General features: G+C 41.6%; 1 protein-coding gene across 5 annotated transcripts in view; it reads left to right on the top strand.

Moving 5' to 3' along the window:
- Positions 1-4,237: 4,237 nt before the first annotated feature.
- Positions 4,238-9,867, top strand: part of LOC124863567 (phospholipid phosphatase-related protein type 5-like) — an 83,993-nt gene continuing 78,363 nt past the window's right edge. For all 5 annotated transcript variants that reach the window (XM_047357999.1, XM_047358000.1, XM_047357995.1 and 2 more), the window contains exon 1: positions 4,238-4,620. The gene's annotated coding sequence lies outside the window, so the exon portion shown is untranslated. The remainder of the gene's footprint in view (positions 4,621-9,867) is intronic.

Below are 9,867 nucleotides of genomic sequence, written 5' to 3'. Positions count from 1 at the left end.
ATGATGAAGAACCAGGTGACTCTAGTGCGAGCAACAATTATAGAGGCAGAATCAGAATTAAACAAGTTTATTGAAAAACAGAAACAGGCAGGAGTCGTAAGGGGGCCCCGGGTTTGGCAGTGTGGGGAACTACAAAAGAGAGATTGGTGAGTTTGTATCAGATTATGGTGTCCAACTTGGAATGTTAGATGATAGCTCTTATTTGAGAGAATGAAGTGGAGCAGCTGGGAGATTTTGAGGGACGCCACTGAACAGAGATTGACAGGTGAGGTTGTCATGAGGTCGCTTGGGTTTCTCTGGGAGTCCTTCCAGATAGTTGGTGTGAGGTTGGAGGGTGGACAGGCCTCTCCTCCTTAGATCCTCGACCTGCAAAGAGGAGTCTTTGCAGGTCGAGGATCCAAGGAGGAGAGGTGAGTACATTTCATACATTACCAGGTTCCAGGAAACTGAAGGAGACTTAGGACGGGTGAGGTGCTTTCATCCACAGGTGAACTCGAGCTTGGAACATGGACAGCAAGGGAACAGGTCCGGGTTCCCAGAGTTCCTTTCAACTCTAAGGAGAAGAGAGAAAGATAAGTACAACGCAAGTCAGGGTCAGTGAGTACAAAGAACTGGTCTGTGTAATGATTTGGGGTTGTTTGGTTTTTGGTTTCTGTTTTTTTTCTTATGTTTTTCACAGTTAAGGTTTTGACTCGTTCTTTTGTTTATTATTATTCTTAGATTTTGAATCATGCTTCTGTTTATTTTTCTGGTCATGTTTTAGTCTTGTTCATGTTTTGTCAAGTTTGGCTTTGTTTGCATATTAGAGTCTCTGTTTTGGCTCCAGCCACGTTTTGTTCAGTCTGTCAATTACGTTTATTCGGTTCACCTGCTCAAAGTTAATCTGTCTCCTTGCTCCACCTGGTTTTCACTCCATATATACACACCTGTTCAGTTAGTCGTCGGGGAAACATTTCTCAAACCGAGTCTTTTTTTTTTTTTTTTTTTGATCATGTCATTCCTGTCTCGCTTGCCCTTTTGTTGTTTTGTTCCTGCCTCCTGCTGTGAGTGGGTTTTTGTTATTAAACCTTTTTGCACTTACCATCACGCTGCCTGCTCGTCTGCATTCTGGGGTCCTATATCTCGTAAGCCGTAACAGTCTGTAGGTCTGATTACTACTCAGGTGAGTTAACAACTCCTACTGCAGGGTTGCAGTGGCTTAAGAAAGCCCCTACTGATTAGTCCCGATGATCCACAGCTGTGAAGTCAGGTTCCAGGGAGGTCTGCTTGATCCAAACAGGATCAATGCCAGCAGCAGACTGGCTTAACCTGATACAGCATAAATAAAAAATAATTTCCATTTGCAAATTTTTCTCCCAAAACAAAACTGCAGTAATGTGCAGCGCTCAGAAGAAAGCTTGTATCACATCGTTATATATTTATACATTTTTAAATATTTAAATTTGTCTTATTGTAAAAGTATAAGAAACATAATTGTAGTTGTTTGGTCTTTTATACTGTGTTTTCAGCTTTGCTTTGTACATGTGCATCCTCACTGTACAACCTGGACAGACATAGAAGCAGACTGCAGCTCAGCTGGTTTACATTGGAATTCAACTGTGAGGAGGTCATTTTAGATCATTCTGGTCCAAAGTAAAGAGAACACTGGACCTCTCTTCAATGCCTCAGCTCTCACTATGGCATCACGTCAACCCTCTGGCGTGGTTTATAATAGCACAAAGTGGCCTCTGCAGTTTCACTGGGTAAGAGGATGTATTGTTTTTCATAAGCAAGTCTTATCACTCTGTATCTAATTTGGACCTGGAAACCAAAGATCCCAAATCTCGGAATGATATTCCTACCCCTCGAAAGCTTCTGTTGTAGATGCACAGCATTTAATCATTGCCCTTGTTTGATCTCCTCTTTACAACCATGTTTCTGTGTGCTGAACTAGGTTTTTCAGTTCCCCAACATTTTGGTCTCCACAGACCACATTCGCTGTCCCACATGACTCTGCAGAGTCAACCAGGACAACAGGCCCGGGTGGTTGGAGGGGTTGGGGGGTGGGGATGCTATTGGATTTGCATCTATCACACATTTCCCCATGCAACCACTAAAACAATGGACCATTTAGTCGGACCACATGCCACCTTCTCAGTGTCAGCTTACATGCCTATTTTCCTGCTCCTTGTCATATCTTAATAGTTTTCAAGCATACAGGCGAAGTACAGGGAAATGTTCAGGTTTTTCAAAATTAAACCGTTCACATGCTTCATTATTTGATTGCTTCATGTACCAGTGGCCCCAAGCCTAGTACTGGTCTGGATCTCCCTGGTTGGGAACCCCAGCTCTGCTTTGTTTGGGTCAGTGACATAAAACACTCCAATTAAACACACCAAAGTTTGTGGTTGTAATAACAGCTGCATGATAAAAGAAAATGTGATAACGATATTTGCAATAAATTCACATTTTCTTTGCTCCTCTCTTTTTCAACTGTGCTTCCAGCTCTCTATGTGAACTTCAGCATGTTGGACACTGTAATGTCTGTGAGGTGTGGGATGTGGTGCGTGAGACTCCATCCAACTGGCTTACGACCCTTTTCCACTGGCTATTTTTAGGATGTGCAGCTCCACTCCACTCGGACTCTCTCTACTCGGTACGGTACCTGTTGCATTTCCACTGATACACTAACGGCTGGAGCTACGGCTTTAAGCCCCGCCTCCAGCCATCCAGCAGTGTGCTGTGCTGCTATTAATGTTACTGTGTGACATTACTGCAATAAAGTAATCTGAGTGAAATGTTAAAAAATAAATAAATAAAAACATAAACAAACTATAAATATTGTTTATTATTGTACATGCAAGAATGTCTTATAGATGTTTTTTTTTCATGATTAAAATGATCCACTGGGATAATTATCTGGACGACAGTCCAGCCAGAACCTAAGGCTCAGGGGTTCTGATGTGAGGGGGGTGTGGCAGCAGAAGCTGAAGGTAGAGACACTGCTGTCTGCACTGGTTAAGCTGCAAATTTTGCCTGAAGAAGTTACAATTTTAGGCTTTATGATGAAGTTTTTTGTCTCAGCTATGGCAATAATGAGGACAGTGACTTTAAAATACCAAACTGTGGACTTTTGACCACGGTTAAGCTAGTCTTGGGTTGGATATTCGTACTCCGTGGATTTAGCAGGGTCTTCCTCTTGTTTGACCCGATGCAGGCAGTCTGACTACTTGCAGCTGCTCTCTGCCTGCTTCCTCCTGTTGCAGTTGGTGGTTCGCTTAAGGACTGTCTATACATTTCTGAACCAAACACGCTGTTTCATGGTGGTATTGTTTTGTGTGTTTTGGGGGAAATCTTTGTGTGACTCAACAGCTGGCAAATCAGCAGATGTTATTAAATACAACACCGAGCCTGTGTATAATTCAGAAAGCTGACATGGTGTCCTTTCTCTTTTCTTTCAGCTTTCAGGGATCGTTAATAATTTGTAAATAGTAAACTTATATTTCAGTATGACCCGCTACGGCCATTGTGGTCCTCAGTATTATTGTAGTCGCTCTTGAGTTTTATTAACTTTCCCTGCCCTACCTCAGCGAAAACCTTCTCATTTCACCTGGTCCCATGGCCAATCAGCGAGCAGCAGTCTGTTCACGTCACATGTAGTCCCTACTCAGCCCCGGTCGTACCTGCTCACGAGCAGGGACCATAAATGTAGGTACCGATTAAGAAAAAACAATAATGGAAATGTAAGCAAAGCATGCCAAGTGGAGTGGAACCAAGCTTAGTGGAACCAGTGGAAAAGGGACATTTGTTTTACCTTCTTAGGCATATTTGTAGTAAAACAACACGTGTAGTGCCAGTCTGCTTGTGTCAACCGTCATCTTTGTCTGCTCAGTGATGTTACATGTGCTCCTGCATTGCTGTATCAGTAGCCATGTGTCATTAACTCACTTCCTTAGCTCTCATCCCCTGTGCCCTTAGTCTGCAGAATTCTTGCATCACTCTTTTCTCTCCTCCATGGGTCAGGTCCGTGGCCAAGAAAAGCTAAGGAAGGAAATGGACAAAGAGATGAACTGTAGATGAAGGGAGAAGACGGATAGAGGGATGGTGAAAGGCAGGAATGAAGAGGAAAAACAAGCATTGAATACAAATGAGCTGACACACATAATGCTCGCCCTCCCTCCCTCTGTTTCCCTCTCTCTCTTTCTGCTCTCAATCACTGTCTCCCTTACATGCTTTTTCTTCCCTCACACACGTTCTTGCACTCTGCCTCTGCTCAGCGTCCTCTCATTGGATCAATGGAGCACAGGAGGTGATTTCAGCCCCTTGATTTATTAGTAATCCCTGGTTGTTGGATCAAGCCAATTAAAAGGATTCTGAGTGTGTGCACGCCTGTGTGGATGATCCTGAGACAGAAACAACACTGCTGCTGTGTCTGACTGTTCTCTCACGCTTCACTGTGGACCAGGAGGCAGCAGGGAGAAGAGGGTTGCAGGGTGGTGGGGGGCTTGGAAGAAGAGAAGGAAGTAACGAGGGACAGACAACTGGGCAGACAATTTCACGCCACTTTAGCATAATTTGTTCTGTCATGGCCAGGACATAGGAATCCACAGCAAACGTCAGCTTGGCTGCAAGGTATCCAAGGTAAGGATGCAAGGAATGATGTGTTAAATGACAGATGGGAGGTTTTCCATTCCTCTCACCATTGCTGTGATGGGTTAAGGAATCTGGGTGCCTGGGTTTCTGTGACAAAACTGCTGTTTTGTTTAATTTTTTTCCAACATAAGATTCACGTTCACACAGTAAGAATAGATTACTTGTCTTTTTTTTCCAAGAGTGTCCCCAAATGTGCTTCTTGGTGTATCTTGGGGTTTCCTTCTGAGAGTATTCTGTGGTATTCCCCAAACAGAAACAATTGTGGATAATCCTATTATGGTTTATAATCCCTGCTATGTTCTTTTCATAGGAGTCACATAGCCTGAGGAGTGCTGTGTTTGTCCTGGTTGTTTGTGACTTCATTCCACAATCAGAATAGGTGTGTTGCACATGTTCCTAGCTTCAAAGTGTACAACTGTCCAATGGTATGGTCACAACAGACTGACAAGTATGGGACTACAGTAACCATAGTGCATGGCAATTTGTTTTACTGCTGTTAAAAGAAATATGGAGTTTGCCATAAGCTATTCAGGAGATACAGCAAACATGTGGATGAAGAAGAAACTCTGGTCACATATGACCCAACCTAATGTTTTTGGCCTACACATCACACAACATGCAAAGCATCCTGCTATCACCACCATAATACATGGTGGTGATAGCAGGATGCTTTGGGGATGCCTTGCTTTTTATGTATGTCCAGTCAAAGATGAGAGCTTTCTGCTTACAATAGGGATGTTAAGTTACAAGCTTTGTGCAGAACCGCTCTGAATTTTATCACACGGCAGAATCCGGATGATTTCTTAAAATTTTATTGGCCAGGGTGTGGTAGGAGGAGAAGCTTTCCCAGGGTAAAATCATGCAAGAACCACCACTGCTCAGGAATTCTGGGAGAAATCTGGAATCTAGGTTTATCTTTTAGCATAACAGTAACCCCAGACACACAGCCAGAGCTATGGTGGAATGGGATATTCATATGTTAGAATAGCCTAGTCCATACTTAAATCTAATTGGAATTTTGCAGCAAGAGTTAAAAATCTTATAAAAAGGAATAGTACAAATAGCCCACATTATAGTTCTGGATTCACCCTCTTATGATTTCTAAAATATCTGTTCTTTAAATAGTAATAAATGGCTTCCACACAGTCACTAACTGTTGCACAGCAAAAATAACCACAGTGTACAAAATTAGAAAATAAACATTAAAAACATCCCTCGTGCAAAGGCATTTGAAAGGATGAGATTGGTTGTGATGCCATAGAAACATAGAATGGCTGAGTAACACTTAGAATTTTCACACTGCTGCATCTTTTTAGATGCTATTGCTGCACAAATGCATATTTAAGCAGAAAAGGGCATAGGATATGCAAGGCCATTGCTCTGCAAGGACAAATCTGAGCATAGCCCAGACTGTGTTGCCCATGTAGTTGTTTTTTTCCCTGCAGACATGCACAGTTCTGTGTTTTGCAAGTCCTGGAGCAGGGTGGAGGACAGATGGCTGCCCAGGTCTCTACCCTTTGACTGGTGTCCTCTGAGCTGCAGAACAGATGTGCTGCAAACCCTGATGTTTGGGTTTGTGTGTATCTGCGTGAGACAGCCAGCTTCACCTGCTGTTGCTCCTTTCTCCTTTCCCACCACCATTTTGATTTGAATTCTTTCATGCTTTTATTGTGAAACTGTGGTTTGTGGAGTGTTTGTGGTTGGAGTCCATTTGATCTGTCTCCTCTGACAGCTAAACTTGATTTTCTCTGAGTGATAGATGGATAATAAAAAGAGGCTCATTTTCACATGGTCTCTGCTAAATCAAATCAGATCCAGCTAGAAGGTTTCTTCCCTACACCCTCATTTACATGGACACAGACCAATAACTGGATTAATTCACTGTTATACAGATGCATGTTGGAATATAAGTGCTGCAGTGCAATGAATGTTCTCCTGTTAGTTGTGCCTGCTGCTGTTATTTTTCAAACAAGGTTTTAACATGAGAAGTTTTCTTGGATGTATCCTGTAGGACTTCAAAGGGGACATATAATGCAAAATACACTTTTTTAGCCTTAAATGGATTTTGTTGTGTCCTTTGAGTCTGTAGGAGTGCAGAAAATGTTTTTCCAACTGTTACGTCATAGTATTTGTTGCAGAACAGCTAAAGAAGGTCATGGACTTCCGGCTGATCAATTTCACATGTCTGCCATATCCATATTTTGCTGTGATTTTGTAGTCCAAGCTCAAGTTTGCCTACGCTACAAAAGGATAGGTTTGGTCCGGTTGTTGCGTGTAGTAACCCACACAAATCATCACACCGTCCCCCAGAATCTGATTAAAGGGTCAGTTCCTTCTGTCTGTGGATGCGATGGACGCAGCAAAGCCGTAAGCTGTAAGTAATGCTAAAATGACAAACTTTATTTTAAGCATTAATTTATTGTGTTGATATGTCCTGGCCATTGTTTTGATGGCAGTAGCATAGTGCCTTTTAGTTCCTTGAGGACAGAACCGTACTGCGTGTTTTAAATATTATTACATTATTAGTTTTGCATTGTAGTTGTTGTTTTTGTCTTGTTATCGAACTACAAAAATGGCCATGGGTTAAAGTGCAGCGCTCCTTGACCTTGAGGGGGGTGGGGTGTGAAAGGAAGGATTTAAAAGCATGATATGACCCCTTTAAGAGATGCAATTTAAAGTGATAGTTCAGACTGGAGTAGAGCCAAAGAGGTTATGAACAATTTATGTCTTACCAGAGGCAGATACAGTAAATCAATGTTGAACACGATTTAATCACTTTAAATATTTTTTGTGACTTAAAATTCACTCTTGGTGTCGGCAACAGCCTTGTCAATCCATACATAGAACTAAATCCAAGCAAATTAGTCACAAAATGAAGCTATGGGTAAAAAATCAAATGCCTAGTTTTATTGTTGCAATACAAACTAATGGGAACAGTTCAACTAGATTTCTAAACTACAGAATGTTACAGTAGGCACCTCTGAAGCAAAAATCAAAAAATGGAGAAAACATCGTTTCACCCTAAGCCATCCGTGGTCGGGTGCCCCTCGTAAAATGTCTGACAGGGGAGTCAAAATAATTATCTAAGAGCCAAGGAGCAGGTAACAGGTTCCAGGTACCAGGTTTTTTCCATAAAATCAATACGTAAAGGACTTGAATGCAACAACTTTTACTAATACTGCACACTGCTAAAGAGCAAAAGCAAGCTTGTAATGTACTGCAGAAGATTTGGACCAGTCAGTGAAATACTGGGACAATATAGTTTAGTCAGATGAATTCCATTCTGATTTTGTTTGGATGTCATTTCTCACACCATGTCTGGAGAAAGAATGGTTCCTCGCATCACCCCAAAAACACCATGCCAAATCATGATGTGGGTTATCTTACAATATAATTGACGGATGGAGAAATGCACCGGAGCTCTCGATAGGAATCCATATATGATACAAGTGTGGATTTCTAAGCAAGACAACATTCCCAAACACCCAGCCAAGGAAACTCTTAATTGGTTTAAGAGAAAAACTGCCTGAAAGACTCCATCACCTGACTTGTATCTAACTGAAAATATATGGAAAGAACTGAAAATCAGAAGGCGTAAAAAGGACCCCAGAACTTTGATGCTTTGAAGACAGTTTATGTGGTCTCTGGCAAGGCAAGTTCATTTATATAGTCAGACAATTCAGTAGCAAGACAATTCAAAGTGCTTTACATGAAAAAAAAAAAAAAGAAACATAATAGGAAAAGTACATTGCAGTAATTAAATAAAAAAAGGCCACTCTAAACAAATACATTTTTAATCTTGATTTAAAGCAACTTAGGGTTTCAGCGCTTTTACAGTTTTCTGAGAGTTCATTCCAGATTAGTGGAGCACAAGAACTAAAAGGTTCCATGTTTGGTTCTTGTTCTGTGTATGCAGAGTAGCCAGAACACCTGAGAGGTCTGGGTGGTTGATACACTGACAACAAGTCTGTAATGAATTTTGGTGCTAAGCCATTGGGTGATTTATAGACTAACAGAAATATTTTAAAGTCTATTCTCTGAGCTACAGGGAGCCAGTGTAGGGACATTAGAACCGGCGTGATGTGCTCCGACTTTTTAGGCAGACCTGTGAAGACACCATTGCAGTAATTAATTGTACTAAAGATGAACGCATGAATTAGTTTTTCAAGGTCCTGCTGAGACATTAGTCCTTTAATCCTGGAGATGTTTTTTAGGTGATAGAAGGCTGACCTTGTTACCATCTTGCCTCTGAAGATTCAGGTCTGAGTCCATCACTACACCCAGGTTTCGAGCCTGACTGGTGGTTTCTGGCTGTATTAATGAAGTTGTGTACTAACTTTTAAATGCCCTTCCTCTGGTCTAAAGATTATTACTTCAGTTTTGTTTTGATTCAGCCGAAGAAAGTTTTGGCACATCCATGCTTTGATTTCTTCTAAGCATTTACCCAGCGCTTGAATGGGTTCATGGTCACCCGGTGACATCGTAACCTATATAGCTGTGTGTCGTCTGCGTAGTTATGATAACTTATGTTATTTATTATAATCTGAGTTAGAGGGAGCATGTAGATATTGAACAGGAGGGGCCCTAAGATGGACCCTTGGGGAACGCCACATGTGATTTTTGTGGTCTCTGATGTAAAGTTACCTACTGACACAAAAAAGTCCCTGTCCTTTAAGTAGGATTTAAACCAATCGAGTGCTGTTCCAGAAAGGCCGACCCAGTTTTCCAGGCGCTCTAATAAAATGAAATGATCAACAGTGTCAAATTTTGCACTAAGGTCCAATAATACCAGCACTGTGGTTCTTCCACAGCCTGCATTTATACGGATGTCATTGAACACCTTGACAAGAGCAGTCTGTACTGTGGTGAGCAGCAAGCCTGACTGGAAGACATCGAAGCGGTTGGTCGTTGTTAGGAAGTTGTTTAACTGTTGAAACACAGCTTTTTCAATAATCTTACTAATGAAGGGGAGGTTTGACATAGGCCTGTAGTTGTGTAGCAGCAGCTTGTCCAAGTTGCTCTTTTTCAATAGAGGTTTGATAATTGCTGTTTTCAAAGCCTGGGGGAAAACACCTGAAAAAAGGGACGTATTTATTATTTGAGTTAAATCAGATGTTATGACAGGCAAAGCCTTCCTAAGGAAAGCTGTGGGTAAAAGATCAAGACAGCAGGAAGAAGAGCTTAGTTGCTTAGTTGAGGCACAAAGGTTTTTGTTGTTTATTTGGTGAAATTGGG

Source organism: Girardinichthys multiradiatus, chromosome X (genome assembly GCF_021462225.1).
Source record: "Girardinichthys multiradiatus isolate DD_20200921_A chromosome X, DD_fGirMul_XY1, whole genome shotgun sequence".
Taxonomy (NCBI): domain Eukaryota; kingdom Metazoa; phylum Chordata; class Actinopteri; order Cyprinodontiformes; family Goodeidae; genus Girardinichthys; species Girardinichthys multiradiatus.
Note: the sequence above shows the minus strand (reverse complement) of the source record. Positions and strands in the feature narration are given on the sequence as shown.